The sequence below is a fragment of the Topomyia yanbarensis genome, chromosome 2 (genome assembly GCF_030247195.1).
Source record: "Topomyia yanbarensis strain Yona2022 chromosome 2, ASM3024719v1, whole genome shotgun sequence".
Classification (NCBI taxonomy): Eukaryota; Metazoa; Arthropoda; class Insecta; order Diptera; family Culicidae; genus Topomyia; species Topomyia yanbarensis.
The window spans coordinates 44,720,816-44,739,065 of record NC_080671.1 but is presented as its reverse complement, the minus strand read 5'-3'; the positions used below and the strand labels follow the sequence as shown (position 1 = coordinate 44,739,065).

At 36.8% G+C, this 18,250-nt stretch overlaps 1 protein-coding gene across 8 annotated transcripts in view; it reads left to right on the top strand.

Moving 5' to 3' along the window:
• The first annotated feature begins 243 nt into the window (after positions 1-243).
• Positions 244-18,250, top strand: part of LOC131683786 (calcitonin gene-related peptide type 1 receptor) — a 282,470-nt gene continuing 264,463 nt past the window's right edge. For 6 of the 8 annotated variants that reach the window (XM_058966083.1, XM_058966082.1, XM_058966087.1 and 3 more), the window contains exon 1: positions 244-651. The gene's annotated coding sequence lies outside the window, so the exon portion shown is untranslated. Of the gene's footprint in view, positions 652-15,121; positions 15,239-18,250 lie in introns of those variants that run through there. The other 2 variants (XM_058966086.1, XM_058966081.1) reach the window with 2 other exon arrangements.

Here is an 18,250-nt window from a genome sequence, read left to right as displayed (position 1 = left end):
GCCCAATACGCATGCTGCGACACCGATCTAAATATCGTAGTCTCAGCCAGCAGTGGCGGAATGCAACGCTGCTGGAGAGCAACACGTGTTTCCCAATCACACGAACGCAGCTAGCGGCCGGGAAGAATACCGACCCGGCCGGTCGGTCGTGGCTGCAACAAGCTCAAGCATTACAACGCGATGTGACGGTGAGGCGACGGCGATACCCGGAGCTCAACTGTTGTGTTGTGTGTGGAAAGCACCGACGCTCGGTGGTTCAGTTTTTCCTCGTCTGTCAGTGGTTTCGCATCGCTTTTGCTACCGTCGCGGGTAGGACTAACGGTTGATTCCGGTGGAACGCGCGCGCTTGGTGTTTTACAACTTACTCGGTGGTTAGGTGGAGATTACCGTGAGTGAGAAGATCTGACGAGTGTTTCTAGTTGTGGCCTAGCAAATTGGTGGCAAGTGAAGAAATTATGCTGCTGACTAACGGACGTTAGTGGAGAGGCAGAAGAGTGTTTAAGTGAAAGTTCCGTAAAGTGGATTTATCGAACAGGTGATACTGTCGGCACATTCTTAGAGAATTTATTTTCGGAAGTGGGAGAATATTGTATCGTCAATGTGTTGGCTTGATTAGATATTCTTGGGATGAAAGCGGATACGAAACAACAGGTGTGTACATTATGCTATGATTTATAACTTTCGATATACATTTTCATGAGTGTGGCTTTGAGAAAAACTATGTCATTCTCAAGTTTAATATATTTTAGACTTGATGATCTATAAGAGCAACTACGCAAAAAACATAAATTTTTCGTTAAAGCTAGATTAATGTTTCGGTGTTTCTCTCGTGAGATGGATGAATACAAAATACGATTTTCTGTCCTTAAAACATATTTTGATATTAAACTGTTCTTGGGTTCATTTGTGCTGATCGTATGAGCCAGTCACCAACGTTCGAGCTCCGACTAGCAATGAACGTCAGTATCAGTAGGAGCGGCTGCAAAGTTGATAAAAATTTCGCAAATTAAATGTTGTAATGCAGGTTCGCAGAATCTTAAGTTAAGGATGGTATCGATTTCTAATTAGAGTGAACAGATTTAAAGCATATTAGTTTATTGGAAAAGTTACTGTGACACAGCTTGCATTCACATGGAGAAAAATTGTCATATCGGAATAAGGGTGCATGTGGAGAATTCTCGAATGAATTTGAAAATTGTTTTGCAGTCGAATTTACCAAGGTAGTCTACTTTATTTTGTTAAGAAATATAACGTTGCTTAATTTAAATTTATGAACAAGCTTTGTTATTTTTCTTATCCACATGATATATGTACATTTTTTTAGTAGATTGGCACGGAAAAATGGAGCACATTTTTGCTATTTATATTTATAGAAAACATATTTTACGAAAAATATTGCTTGAACCAATGTAAACAAGTACACTGAAATTGAGGTGTTAACGAACGCCTCTAAGGTCCGTATTTAAAACCATTTTTGCCTCTTTTATCAGCGAAGGGATTGAAAAATCAAAATCGTTTTATGCATTTCATTTTCAATACAAGTTTTTTTTTTAATATTCAACTATAAAGAACGTATCTAGTCATAGGGGCCGAAGAGCCTGTCCCCAACTAAACCAAATAAAAAAAACTTTTTTGGCACCGAATACAAAAAAACCCTTTAAACCCGAGGAATTTTCGCTTTTTGTAGCTAGCCTCAATCTGGCGCTAGCTTATTCCTGTCACTAAGTTAGTGTCGGTTTCTGATGATACGAAGACGAAACGAAAATTTCATAACTGATTTAGTTATAGATCTTGTGCTCTTCACGCGCAAAGATTTTTTTTAACATGTTTCCCCTTAATAAAAAAAATAGTTTTTACCAATTTTTTTTTCTATTTGTGTTATTTAATTTTATTTATTTTATGAGGCTTTTGAAATACTGTTTTGTAAAAGAAATGTGAAACAATAACACGGTGCTACAAGGATTTTGTACTTTTCAAGAGACCCAGTATAGTTTGTAGATCTCATCAAATGCAACACAAAACCATGTATGAAAAATGTTGTATACCCTCAAAATCTTGATTTATAGCAAAAAAACGATTTTTCGAAGCTTTCGGCACTAAACTTTTTTTACGCGGTCATATTTCAACCGATTTTAATTTTTTGAGTGTTATGGAAAGAAGAAGAAATTACCTTTCCAACGGTATGCTACGTTTTGTTCCTTTGTTAACCTTCCGGAAGTCGCGCTAGTGCACTGAGTGCACGCTGCTCTGAAAATCTAGCGAAATCGTCTTAGCGCACCAGCGGCTGCTGCCATTTGCGCGACTTCCGGAGGGTTAAAAGTATTTTGCGGTTTTGGGACAACAATATGAAAGATACCATTATTTTGCTATTTTTTTCATTAAAATATAAAATTGGCTCAACATTTTTATTAGGAACCGTCTTTGTTTTAAAATGCATAACAGCCAGTTTTCAACTGATTTTGATCATAAATAAATCGTTAGATACGGAATTAAATGTTCTCCTTAAATTTTTATTAAAACAATTTCCAATAAAAATGTAGAGATATTTTCACATTTTTAATGAAAAATTAGCAAAATAATGATAACTTTCATATTGTTGTCCCAAAACCACATAGTACTTTTAACAAAAGAACATAACATAGCATGTCCTTAGAAAGGTCCTTTCTTCTTCTTTTCAAAATACTCAACAAATTTAAAATCGGTTGAAAAATGACCGCGTAAAAAAAATTTATTGCCAAAAGTTCCGAAAAATCGTTTTTTGTTATAAATCAAGATTTTGAGGGTATATTAAATTCATCAAACATGATTTTGTTTGGTATTCGACCAGACGTACAACCTTTACTACATAACTTTAAAAGTACATTCAATTATTTTTATTTTGTAGCACCGTGTAACATATTTCTCATAGAACTAACAGAAACAATTCATTCGACGTTGTTTCGAAGAAACTTTCGCTCCTTTTTGTTGATGCCCCGTATCAGCCGGCGCATGCCTTATTAAGTCACGGTCTTGGCTAGCTGATTACACTAATTCTTGAAATCTGTTTGTTATGGTACCCCCCCCCCCCCCCCGCTTTCAAATTCGTAATCTTATCCGTCACAAAAATGATGATTTTCTTGCCACAGTATCAGATTCTTTGCCAAACCACTATTCTTTTTCGTGAAAATAAACTTGAATTGGCTAGGAAATTTGCGGTGAGCAGGAGCCTTGTAAAAAATGAGCTCTAGAATTGAACTTTCGCAAACGATTCATCGTTGATCAAGATAAATTAATTGAACTTCATCAGGTCTGGTCGACCGCTGTTTGGGGCTTGAGTGGGTTTATTTTTTCGGTAACATTTGTAGCATTTTCGCAGACGGATTCTTCAGCAGTGCAGCGGTTAGCATTCATTTTATTCTCAGAGATTTTGGGATCAGTCTTGACTTTCAAAATAACCTTAGGTTGTTCATTCTCGAAACAATACACACTAGTTTATCATTCACGTTGCTTGCTTGTAACGCTGACTCGGATAGAAGCAGAGCTTCCAGATAATATTGTTGAAAATCTTTAGAGAAAATAAATTTTGAATATTTATGCGCTTTGAACAAGCATTGCTTAAATACAATAATACTCAATTCATTTCGGTCAATCACACTCAATTCAATTCGGTAATTTCCACACAATGAAACAGTCAGCAAAATTTCAGCAAAACAAACGTCACTTGTGTTGAAGTCTCAGGAAAAGTATTGTTTGCTGATTGCTTAAATTAAGTATGTACTGAAGGGTGAGTCGACAATGATTGCGACACTGTAACTTGCGTACCTTTTTTCATACATGATTAAAACGAATCATATCCTGCCCACTTTTTCTTCAGAATGTTTTGTTTACATCCACTAAGTTTTTTAGTTCACAGTAAGATTTCAGTAGAGATGGAATAAAATCAGCAAACCGTTCCAAAATGGATTTTGTTCACCCACATGCAAAATCCAATGTTGTCGCATCACGCCATGGGAAATCTGATGAATATACATCATTCGATTGTCTCAAAAGTCCCTCAAAAGGTCGTCCAAAATAGCGGCTCCAGCAAAAGGTGTTCTGAAACTCATCTGCGGGCACGATACAGGTCGCAATTCTTCGTCTACAATCAGAAAACCAGAACGATCTTAAAGATTACATTCTATAGAGGCGTCTCAATCTAAAAACATGAAAAAATTCGTTATAGAAAGAACATGGCGGCCACTTGAAAATAAAGTATCGTTTTTTCGCATGATTTTTTCACTTTGGATGGCTGTAAAAAATCGTTAATTATCAAAATATTGCGATTTTATGCGTTACAGCGCCGGGGAAAGTTGTCTTCTTTTAGACGGGCAAAATGTGAAGTTGATTGGTGTAATGGTTTGGCGAGAGCCGCCGTTTTGGACGCCATTGTTGGCACTTTATACTGGAGTATTTTGACTTTAAAGATGAAACCTTAATAAAAATTTTGCAGAATAGCGCATATATCTAAGTCATTTTACTTCTTTATAAAAATATCAAGCATTATGCACTTTTTGCACAATTATTTCAGAGGATCCCCTTAACCAACCAAAACATTCATTTGTTATATAAGGACAAATTGTAGGCAGAAAGTGGCTTCTTTTACATTTTCTAGCATAAGTGAATTACCTGATGTTTTCTTGCTCGTGCTCGATAATCCCACTCATAGCCAGCATCGCAAGAATATTCAGCTACTGAAGTTGAATTTGAACCAAAATAACTGAATGAATACGTTGCACTGAACGATTAAACGACGAGGTAAGCAACCACAGTATATGTTTTAGCGCAGCAGGCGTGATTTTAAACTAGTTTCTATTCCAAGCTCACACGAGGATGTCAATATTTCAGAGCTGTATTGACTGGATCCACGGCTTGAATCAATTATCGTTTTCTTACGTGTTTGCTATCATGATGCTTTTATTTGCTGGTATAAATAAATAACAAGTGTGTTCTGTATCATCAATTAAATAAATGAACTAAAATTTGTGCAGTGGTCTGCTATGCGACCAAGCTGCGCCACACTAACTTCGCCCTAAACGTCACTTTCTCATGCGCAATACTACCAACGATACGACCAGAAACTCAATGAAATAAACCGAAGAAAAAGTATCCGAGCCATTTATCACCAGTTACCAGTACATCGAGTCACCCCTCGGTAATGATGAAAAATGAATTTCTCGCGCAACACTGCTTCGATTTTCGTATCCAAGCAATCGATGAATTTTAATAGAAAATAAACAAAACTTTTTGGGAAGAGTACTACAAATTATGAAAAATAACGAAATGTGGTTTATTTCGTTAAATAGAGAACAAATCGAAAGTGATAAGCACTTAAATGAATTGTGTGAGGCTATTAACGGGTGCTTATAATGTTACGAGAATTAAACTCCCCCCTTTGAGTCGCGAAACTCGGTGCGCCAAAGAACCAAAGAACCACTCAGCGAACTTGGATTTCCTCAGGGATACACTTTATTCAAAGGAAAAATTAAAACTTAAATTTCTAATATACTTCCTTTAATTTTTCAAATTTACTTTCTTATAACTACTATATACAATTCTTAGGCCTACTGTTTACACTATTTACACTATTCTTCTTGCGATCACTACCAATCTTACCAATTTCGCAGACTCCAAACTGGTTCAATTCCAAAACCTCCCGTCCTGTTGATGAAACACAATCAATATTTTTAAAACAAAAAAACGATGTTCACTTTCGCGCTTTACAAATTTAAATTCAAATTCTAGAGCTTTTGTAACCTTTGCCACCCTTTTGTTAGCTCTTCCATACCAAGAAACAAACTTTATTCTCTATCGATTTTTTTTTAAATAGACGGCGAAACAATAATTTCGCTCTTTTGTATTACCTCTATTCTATACAATTTCCAAGACGGAAACCCTTCCAGAAATGCAGTCAGGTTCAACCGTCATTTTGGTTTTTTTTTTAGAACAGACGAGCTTGTCTGCGCGTTATCATCATTTTCTGGTAAGTATTTACATTTCCTTTCCCTTTTTATCTTTCCTAATAATTCCTAATCAAAATCTAAGTCTAAATCTCTCCTTTAAATAATCCCTTTATCAAATTCTTATAAATCTACTAAAACATTAATCTTTTTGTTTCATGCTATTTTTTAGGCAAAGTTGGTTCTGCGGCCCGCAAAGAAACGAAGCAGTAGCTTACAAGCTGTTGCGTGCCTCCTTTTCCAATGCACGAAAATGTCAGTTCCATCGACCTCGTTCAAGCCAAATTCTTCGGATGTTGGATTAGAAAGTGGGCCCTATTCTCACAGTCACGTCACCTAATGACTAGAAGGAAATTTTCTTCCAGTCACTAAGTGACGTGACTGTGAGAATAGGGCCCAGAGACAGTGATCCCTTCTTGCAATCCACAGAGGATGTTGGTCGACCTTCAATATTGTTGGCCGAATTGCGGCCAGGAAACTGTATGGGATTCTGTGTTTATAACTATTATAGTATAATGTATAATATGTATAATACATCTCATGAAATCAAGACCTACGTTCGAAGATCTTTTATGAAATATTTATTACTGCTGTTTGAGGCTTTTAGAAAATATTGATGCAAATTTGAGTATAAAATAGTAAAATTTAATGATTTCAACTTTGATATGTGACAATAATTTTAAATTTAAATACTGATTTAAATTTGTAAATTTGTCTTTTTAAATGTTTAACCTGGTTACACATCTGGCTTTGGTCGTAGTGTGTATTTATCAAATCCCCCTCACACAGAATAATTCATTTTTTGACAGGACTATTTGTAACCAGACTTCTGGAATTGGAATCCTATTCGATTTGATAAACTTGTTAATGTGAATGACGGAGTAGTCCCGCTCTTTCTATAATTAACAAACATCGTGTTTACCACCTTCCCAAATACAGCACAAATTCGTTAGTTGGATGTTCGCTAATTGGGTCGTGCCCCAACTAAAAAGTAACTGGATGTCAAATTCACATTGACAACTAAGCAGACAATAGGTGAAAATGTGAGCAGTTGCATTCTACACTCCTCTTATTCTCTTTTCCTGGTTTTTGGTATCTGTCAATCGACCCATCTAACGAATCTTCGCTGTAGATAGGGTGACCATATAAGACGAGTAAAAAACCAGGACAATCGTGAAGAGACCCTGTCGTCTCGTGCATGCAAAATAAATTCGACGCATTACATTTCTGCAGATAGTTCAAACCAACCGGATTTTTCTTTCGTGAGAATGAGCTCACCGAGCACTAATGCAGATGTATACACGGTACGGTTCTTTCTATACCAATCGACGAAAATTGGATCTTGAAATATCTTGAGATCATCCGCGAAGGACAGTCGTGAAGTCTTCAGCACTAAAAGCTCATCATTGAAATACAGTAGAAACATCAATAGTACCAGTTGCCTTCCATGAGGCATTTGTTGACGTTAAAGTAAATGTGGGTACCTGTAAATCTCTCTCATGAAGTAAGGTCGAAACAATTACAAAAATTACTATTGACTAAAAATATCTTCATTTTACCGTGGTTCGATTTATCAAAAGCGGGAGATTGGAGTTGGTTTATCACGACATTTCATACTCTTTATTGTGTACGATATTGTAGGATGTTTGAAACAGAAGGTACGTTACTGCCGTACGTCCAGATGTGAAACCATGTGGGGTTGATGTTCATAACAATCTCACGACCACATACGACACTCGGGTTTTGTAGTATCAATCTATTTTCGTAAAATTTTGAACCTTTGAAACATGTCACATATTTGTGTGTATGTTTTACAAAGTGCCTGTTTTCGTAGCTAACAAGCTGATTTGTGACAATAGAAATTAAGGAATCCTTGTACTGATAGAGCTTTTAACTGCTCTGCATTTTTAAATATAAGTTGAATACATTGATTGAATTCATTGCCACAAATTTTACACTGCAATTTGTTTGCCCTACGTTGCTCTTCCTCATCCATTTGCTTTCCTCAAACTCTTCGAAAGATTATCTTTTCCTAAACAAACCACAAGCTGTCCAGAAATTCGGTATGTCATTTCTATAGTAGGACAATATCCTTGTAATTTCCATCACTGTCATCTTGTCGGTACCGATGAGATTGTCTGCTTGCTGAACTCACGACAACGTATTATTTACCCTATTGGATGAAGCATGATTTTATGAGGAAGCTTCAACGAGTTTTCCAATCCTTCAGATCAATGTTATACCGAACCCCAATGCCCTTCTATACGTCATCTGTTCTGCTTGACTTCAGCTTTCGGTTTATGTTTTCCTCTATTTCTTTCTACAGGTTACCCAGTGCCTCAAAGTTCTTTTTGTGTACATTTCCGAACTGATCTGTAGTGCTGATTTCAAAACCAAAAATAAATCAACGATTCTAGTTCGAAAATGCACGTACACTTACCGAGCACAGATTCTTATACCAAGTACAATAGCCCGGTGGTAAGATCATCCTCCCCGATAGCAAATCGTCCACAGATCTCAACGGTACTGCTTATGGTACCTCTGGTCTTAGCTTCAACTGGCAGACCGCATTCGCATTCTGTTTCGTCTCGATCTCCAGATCTCCTCAGCGATTTCTGAATGTGTCAGGTTCAATGACTGTTGACCGTCGCACAGAAGAATAACTGGGGTCGAATCCTGGCCAAAATTATTTTCTGCTGCTATTGATATTATTATGCATTAATATGAACTAAAAATAGACAATAACTAGATTTTAGAACAATGTGGCATATATCCACCAACCAGTGCAAAGGACATTTTTCTATATCCTTTCGAATACTATAGTAATTTAGAGGAGATCTTTGTGAATACATTTGTTTTTCTAGTTGTTTAAACAAATGATCAGTGAAAAAGGGAGAAGGGAAGGGACGACTGTGAAGGTTTTCATAGGGATACATTTTTCCAAACATAGTATTTGGCCCTATAGTATTTCGGTGTATCTCAAATTAGTAAAAATTTCAATATTTTCAAATCGCTTGGAATTTGTAGATCGGACAATTCCGAAGAGTTCTTATGTTTTTTGGATAGCTGGAATCTTGTACTGTAATTCTGCTTCAGACACTTTGACGGATCTCGGCGTTTATATAACTTTTTTTTCATTCAAGTTTGGAATAAAATATTTAAAAAAACGTATTTTTGAAAGTTGTACAGTAATGTTTAGTAATACCACTATTTTCAGTTAATTTTAGGCTTAAGTTGTACAAATGGTTGTGTTCAACTACGTTTGTAATAATATTATCTTATTTAATACAGTCATCATCACTTGAAAGCGATATTGCTGGATATATAATGAAAATTATTAAGAAGTCCCTTAAAATATCACCATTTTGCATCTATGGTAAAATTCTTTAACAGTTTTTGACGTACTCCTAATATTACCACGTTATTCAGTAGGCTTCCAGGTATGTAAATAAAATATAACGAAACTAAAAATCGAGAAAAAAATATTTTTGGTTATTGGCCAGGAATTTGTTCTAGTTACTCCTCTGTGCGTCGGATAGGTGTCACCGATTTCAAATATTCTAACTAAAGCAGCGGGGGTAAATCCGGTCTTGCATACTGGCCTTCACATCCCCAGCGCAGTAATTCATCATATTTCGGAAATCCTGGTAAACGTTGTCCAGGAAGAAAAATATTTCGCTATTTCTTGTCAACGTTATAATCAAAACAAAGCGTAACCAAGTGTTGCTGCAATGGTAACTATGCATATGCTATTTGGAAAAAATAACAACAGATCCATCGGCGTTCCTAGTTTTATGAATTTTCAAATCAAAAGTCAATTTTGACAGTGCACACAGAAAAAAAAATCACTAAGAATAAACAAATTTTCTTTTTAAATGACAATTTTCCCGTTTGATATAGTGACAAACAAGATTCAGGTTTGATTTAATCAATACTGTTGCTTGAAATTACCAACGAATTCATTTGTTGGTTTATCAATAGTTAAAACAAATATTTCGTTTGAAAGAACAAAATCATGATATGTTTAACCTAACAAAAAATCAGTTTGTCTTCACATCTCGCCCTGAGCAGAAGCAAAAAATCGTCCCGCGCAAGTGAAACAGTCAATTCTACCTAAAAATCAATCGGTGCCTATCACGCAAGCAATCCATATAACAATAGCCTATACCTACTGTGCGATTTAGTGATGAGTGACGGTGCCCAGCATAAAGCAACCCAGATACGGTCGAACTGTGTTGCTGTTGATTTTTCGAAATGCCCCGTAAGACCAGCCATTCGGCAAGTGGAACAGTTATTAAAAGTGCAGATGAAACTCAATCTGGCTGAAGTGAAAACCCTACAAATGCATCATATCAAACATTGCGTGCTGATTTCGTTCAACAACATTAACCAAGCTGAGTCATTCGCCTCGCGAAACAACATGCAGCACACCGCCGAATGCGGCAATGTTAAATATAGCATTCCCGTATACATCGAGAACGGCGCTGTAGAAGTTCGTGTCCATGATTTGGCTACGCGAACCCCTGACGGTGCGATTAAAAAATGCTTGCAAAAATACGGAGAAGTAGACTCCGTTACACATGAGACTTGGAGGATTTTTTTCCCGGGCATCCCTAACGGTGTTCGTGTGGTGAGAATGCGTGTGACCAAGCCAATTCCCTCATACATAACCGTCACAGCGTTAGGAAGTGACGATGTTCTCATTCATCAAACATCACTAGTCACGTACCCAGGGCAAATTCCTGCGTGCCATTTCTGCACGAAGAAGCTGCACCTCTGAAAACCTTGCGTAGAAACTGTCAAGGAAAACTTAACCAATCCAACTGAAATCAGCCCAGAACCATCTTACGCTAAACCACTAACAGCTGCAAAACCAACATCTTCGGATCAAGCACCAACAACCAGCAACAACAACAACGAAACGAATGCCGAAAAATACGAACATACAATGACGACCGATAAGAGTAAGGCACAAACTGGAACATCTGACCGCGAGCAGCAGGAAAGTAGTATGGATGAGGACATGGACATGAACGACAATGCAAAAGAAGACAAACGGATCGAACCTCAAATGGCAGTGGACAACACTGGCAATGTTTCGCCCCCTAGAAAAAGGATCTCAACACGCAGCAGAAAGCTGCATCTGAACGAGACAAAAAACTTAACATAGTTGTTTTTTTTATTTATTGTAAAAAACGAACAATCGGTCTTGTTGAGCTACCGCATTTGGGCCTAAATAAATTTAATAATTATAAAAAAAACCTAACAAAAAGGTTCGAAGAAACAAAAAAATATCTTTCGTATCATGCAAAGGAGAGAACAACTCAAATTTAGTTGAAATCAAGCAAAGATTATGTTAGTTTTTAACAAAGGGAACAGTTAGATCTAACAAATTTTATTTTGATTCAACAGAGTTACTGTTTAAAATACAAACAAAAGTATTTGTTGAACTAAACCAAATATGTGCTTTCAAGAAACACCCATTTCAGTTTGAAACAGTGATTCGTCAAGTTTTAAATTCAACTAAACGTTTTGTTGTTTCAAAATGACCTGATTCTTCTGCGTGTACCAGTTATCTGAGTCACTGAGGGGTAATCAGATTTGGGATACAATTTCAGAATGCTAGTGCCTAGTCGTGTCGTTGATACTACTGTTAGTAAGGTTATTGAGAACAACTTATTTTTTCAGATTAAACGAGTTTAAAGCTCCCTCCCTCACGATTTTTTTCATTGGTGGTTATAAAAGAGACCATTTAGAAACATTTCCAAAAAAAAAATTAACTCATTTTTCGAACAAGTCGCGATTCGGAACGGATGCCCTTATTCATTCCATTCACCCCATCAGAATCGAGAAAATAAAATTGTGCATATTCGGATAATCCTAGCAGGCTACGTGCCTTTCGCTAAGAGCTGAGAGTAGCTCTCACGCACAAATAATTGCGATGGCTTGGAGCTACTGACAGTGTGGCCACTTTTGCATGAGGTCAGATCCGTAGATTTTTAGTTTAACCCACCAGAATTAATTTTTTTTGGGGAATTATGACATGTGAATTTAGATTTTATATTTGCACTTCAATACCGTCGCAAAGTAGGCGTCGTGTGTTCAAGACGTCAAAAGTTTTCGTGTGGAACTTTTGACTGAGGAAAATTTAAGAATGTTATAGTAAATTTTGTTGCAATAAATCTGGTCCTCACCGTGCCCCATGTTTTATAAGTAGTGGAAGTGGGAGCCATTTGGAAATAGTGAGGAAGTCTAACCTAGCTCATTCCTTGTCCTCTTCAGTTTTTTCTACCGCCAGGAAATGTTGCTTATTTTGTAAAAAATTGCTTGGTGAATTTATTGCAGAATATTAGATTAATATGTTTTAAGTCCAACGGAAGGTACTAAGTGTAAAATGAAACACCGACAGCGATGTACTCACCATCTTGATGAATCTAGCAGAAAGTCATAAGTATTCGAAATAACACGTATATACCTTTTCAAATCAATTATCGACTCTTTGGTGGATCATGCAGATTTTTCAAAAGATTTAGTTTGATAAGACGTATATAAGGTGTTCTTGCATTGTTACAGTCACGATACTCCAGTCAGCTTAGAAATGAATGAAAGAGGGAGGCGTTGAAACTGAACGCTGGGTTCGGCAAATTGACAATTACAAGTAACAGAATTTGGGATTTCGCACCATTGCTGCCCAGCAAATTACAAAGCAAAGTTAATCAATGGTATTAAATTGTAAAGGAAATGTTTGGTAGGTTTTCTGGTGTACTAGTGGACGGTGATATGTACTAAAACAAAATGATCATGCAATTATTTTGCCCCAAGGGGTATAGAAATACAAGGTATGATGAACACTAAAAGGTAAGAAGAAATGGATTCTAAGTAGTCATTTCATAATTACTACACTTGATAAACCTTAAATGTTTGTTCAACGTACAACTTTTTAGAAATAATTTTGAACCATAGCCATATTTGGATCAATTAACCTGCTTAGGAAAAAGGAGGCTTTTGATTTCGCGAATGAACTAGAATAAGCTAGATTTTTGAAAAGATTCTAAACATATTATTGAAAAATTATGTCTACGTATTGTCCAACTGCCTTGGAACTCGTATAAACAAACTAGCACAAAAGAAAATGCAGTTGTTAACAACAACAAATTTTACAAATATTTGTCTTAATCCCTACGGCAGAGACACCTTTTGAAATCTGATGCTATTACGCGTAAGTGCTTTCATCAAAAAGAGATTTATTTTTGCGACCAACATAGTATTTACAAATGTGCGTTTCGTTTCATAGCGCATTAGTCGCCCACCCTTACCTGCTACCGAGATGAAAGCAAACCGAAGTAGCGTGGATGTGATCACCAGTAACACCAGGTATCAGATTTAGGAAAAGAATAACGTTTCCCATTCTTCAGTTACTGTCTGTAACCATACTTCCCGGAAATGACAGAGGGCGGAAACATCGAATCGAAAGGCAACGGTAGTCTTTGTAGGTGGATCGCAAAAATTTGCGTACGCGATAAAAAGGATGAAAAAGGATGCGTTGGAAGTTTTATGAATCGTTCCGGTTCGAAGTATTGCATCCACAAACCCCTCAAGACTACCCAACAATTTGGAATTTATACGGATTCAACAAAATTCTTTTGAGTTACCGTGGAATTTTCTAAAATTCTTAAATTTAATCTGCATTGTATGGTTAGTGGGAATATTTTACGCGCGAACGTTTGTGAGAATTCCTTTACAGTGATGTTCACTAATTACGTTTTTGATTGAGAATCGAACAGAGCTCATAAAAGAACTGGTACTGTGAGCGACACTGATGCATGTTTCAGGTTAGAATTCAACCCAATTTTAATTTTTTTATGATCGAAACTGGTCTCACACAAGTGGTTTGATTCGTACCACAGTCAGAATCAGCCTCAAGCAAAAATAACATAAATTTTCATTTGTGCTGTGTTGAAGTCATTAAAAATCAACGGAAACTGGTGGAGTTGCAATTCTCCATCAATGTTCCAATTATGCTCTACTCAATTCGGTAATATCATCAAATTGGCCTGTTGAATGTCAAATAAAATCTAATTGTCCGTTCATTGTTCTTTTCCCTTTTGCAGTCTTAACTGGTGAAATAAAATTTAGGTTAGAGTTAAAGGGAACAACAATTATCGAACATAACTTGACCGCCTGCGAAAATAGTCAGCGCCTTGACTGCCGCGGTAGGTTTCAACATCGCAGTGAAGCGCAACTGCAACTGATAATAATCAGTCGTGAGGGAGAATCAGAAGACTAAGATAATGAGACGCATTTGAATGCCACCACAGCACCAAACGACGTTCAATTGACCGACCAACCGACCGATAGTTGGCAAAAGTTGCGCCTGAGACGACGATGGATGGAAATTGCAATTGTCACCCTTGACGGTCGGTTCTTCGCTCGGGCAACGATCTATCCACCATCTGGAGAGGAAAATATGCGAGTGCTGAATTTTAAGTGATGTCGAGACCTACGTTGTGGGCTTAACCGATAACTCATTATGTGAGCAAGATTGCAGTGCGATGTGTGTGTGTGTGTGTTGGTGAACGACTGGTTTTGATTGTTAAGCCAAGTCCCCGGTTTCTAACGTGAGGTAATTCCACTACCTAATAGTGAGCTTCGATGTGCTTCATTAACTATGCAGAAAATTATGATCAGCTTGTAATACACAAAAAGTTAAGCAGAATTTTGCCATACAGCTCGATCGGCGATATTGGTGTCGTTCGTTGAATGAATAATTATTGTTTTAATAGACTACGAACAGCCTGTTTGATCGGCGGCGGTGCAACGGTGCATATTTCCAAGCTGGTCGTTGGATCGGATCGACATATGCGCCCATGGGAGGAAAACTGTAATTAAGACCTCTCACCATCTCCGCCATTCCGACCGTCATCGGTTGGCATTCTCGGTTCGACCCATTGAGCATATTCTCATACGTAACATCGATCGTGATCACAGGTTGAGCGTTGCCTTTGGAAAGTGGCGCCACAAACCGTTACATTGATCATTGAGATTGTGTGTTTGTTTACCTAAACTCTGACAATAGCAGTGCACTGCGCATCTGCATTCGGACTGCGTTGCGCAGCTTGCATCTCCCCCACAGTCCGCCCTACGTGCTAGATCCATTCAGAAAACATCGACTGGCTGAACTTGTCCGAGGCGCCCCATTCATCAGAGACGCCGGTGGTTGCAGACGAATGATGTGCCTCCAGTGTCAGAGCCAGTGATTCAAGGTGGATAAAATTTATGTTAAGTTGTGAAAATTATATATAATTAAATCAAATTCGTCTGGATTGATAGTAATGCGACCGGCTGGATGCCGGGGTCGTAAAATATGGATTGTAAATGATCGGGGCGTGTGTTGTATCGATGTTGGTTGATTTGATAGGCCGTCGTTGTGGTACAACTCGGGTAATGTTAGGGATGAGCGCTTTTTTGGCTAGTAAGGTTTTTGAAAATGTTATACATGTTATTACCATGTTAATTTATTTGTATTTCACTGTTGCCAGACGCCATAAGGTGCACCTTTGCAGCGAGAATGAGTTTGCATACAATCTCATGCGATCTTTTTCTGGTATCTTTCAAAATCTATGGACGATTCAATGTAGTAGTTGTGAGTTTGCAGGGGAGTGTCCCTGGTTGTTAAACACATGTTATTTATAACACTGTCATATTTAGAAAAATAAAAAGCTTTATTTTTTGCCAGCTTTAAATTATGGTGGTCGGTCTGGTTTAGGAGTTCAGAACATCACCATGTATATATACACGAAAAAAATCTGTTCATAAATTCATGAACAAAAAATCACGTGAACTGAACGATTTACGAAAATCGTAATCAAGTTTCTGAAATTAAACCTCGCGTTCATGAAACTATATTTTCAAAAAAACTAGTTCGCGCAAAAATGTACATTGTGTTTTATTGCAATGTTTGGTAGGGTTACTGTCGTTCCCTGGACATGTTTAATTTTTGTTATGATTCTTGTTCATACTTTGGAGATACACTGATTTGTAGTATATCAATCAAAATGATGTTCATGATTTCAGCAGCTTTGTCGCGATTTTAAAAATGTATCATCGCGTCACTGTGATATTTTATTCATGAGTATACTATTCTGGCAAAGTAGCACGATTTATGTTAATGATTTCATGGCTTATTCTGTCAGAGTAATGTGACTTATGTTTATGATTTCAGGATTTCAGTTACGATTTTCGTAATTATTATTCACGTTATCGTGATATTTTAGTCACAACCAGAGTGATTTGTGTTCATGATTTCAGGATCGTATGTTACTATGTTTTAATTGCCGCAAGGTTCTACTGTATCAATTTTGTTGGGTATTTTCGGCAAATTTGAGACTAAGAGAAACGAAAGCAAAGAAATTGAAAGACGGATAGGTATTCTAAAGCGAATCAGTTTTAAACTTAGAACGGAAAACTAGGACTCGATCATGTCCATATGAGCCTGCCTAGTTTTAGTTATCCGTTCTAAGTTTATAACTGATTCGCTCTAGAATACCTATTCGTCTTTCAATTTCATTGCTTTCGTTTCTCTTAGTCACAAATTTGCCGAAAATAACCAACAAAATCGATACAGTCGGATTTCAGGATCGTAGTCACGATTTTAGATATTTCAGTCACAAGTAGTGTAATTTATGTTTATGATGTCAGGATCGTGGTCATTATTTTCGTAAGTTATACTCACGTTATCAAGATATTTTATTTTTGAGCTCACTTCCCAATTTGACACATGGAGTAATGTGACTCATGTTCATGTTTGATTACTATCGGATTTTTTACTCTGAGTAACATGACAATATGATTTGGTTCATAAAAGCGTAACTGATTCGCGGTATCCTATTTTGTGAACTACATCATAAACACGATTTGTGGTACTATAATATAAATTTTGGTGCACACCGCAGTTTTAGTTTTATGTCCAGACGTCACATTGAACCTTATCAAATGAATAACGATATTCAAGGTCATAATCTTTTTCTAATATCTACTGCTCGCACCTATTACTAGTCTCTGCAAGTTGGACATAACTATACGATATTTTATGATAAAAATCAAATTTTGTGAAATAGATCACGTGAAAATTTGAAGACCACTTGCAGAGTTGCATGAAATTGAAAATTATTACGAATGTTTTCTAAATATCACAAGCACTCAAGATGGATTGTGAATCATGTACTACAAATCATGAACCAGTTCAAGAATCAATGAATAATATTTTATAATTTTGTGAACTATTTCTCGAGAATCAATGGTCAGTTGTGAAAATTATACATGAAATCATGAACCAGCTCAAGAACACATGAATGATATTTTATGATATTGTGAACTATTTCACGGGCACACATGGTCAGGTGTGACTATTATACTAGGAATCATGAAGAAGTTCACGTTTCCATGCATAAGATTTCATGATTTTGTGCATTATTTCAGGAGCTCGAATGGTCAGTCGCTAGGATTCATGAATTCGTTCACGTATACATGAACTATGTTTTTCGTTTTTGTGAACTATTGCTCGAACTCGAATGGTAAGTCGTAACTATGATACTAGGAACCATGAACTAGTCCACGAATACATTAAAATTGTTTCATGACATTGTGAGCATGAAGTGTGAGTAGTGACTAATTCGCTAGACAACATGAATTAGTTCACATATACATGAATAAGATTTTATGATTTTGTGAACTATTTCACCAGCACGGATATTTAATCGTGACTGGTATATTAGGAAGCATGAACTAGTTCATGACTGAAAGGATTCATGAATAATATTCCGAGTTTCGTGAAATAGCTCACGAGAAAATAGGTTTTGATTTCGTGAACTACTTCACAACCACGAAAAGCAGACCATGTTTAAGATGTAACATATCACGAATCAGTTCCCGGCGCATAGCCGAACTCTGAATAATATTCCAAAAGCTATGAATAAAATCACGATTAAGCCTATGGTTTTATGAATAACGTTCATAAAGCTGTGAACTAGTTCACTTACAGAAAGTCGGCGTGGTAACAGCATGGCGGAAACCGTGAATGAAGTTCACAAAATAAATAACTAATAAAAGGGTTAGTTAGGGGTTACTGAATAAAAATGGAACATGATTATAAAACACATGATTTTTGTTCGTAACGTAAAAACATGATTGTTCCGGAATTCATGGCACTTTAATTAAAATTTTGGGAACATTTTTTTCCATGTATCCATCGTAGAATTATTTGTAATGCTCTAACG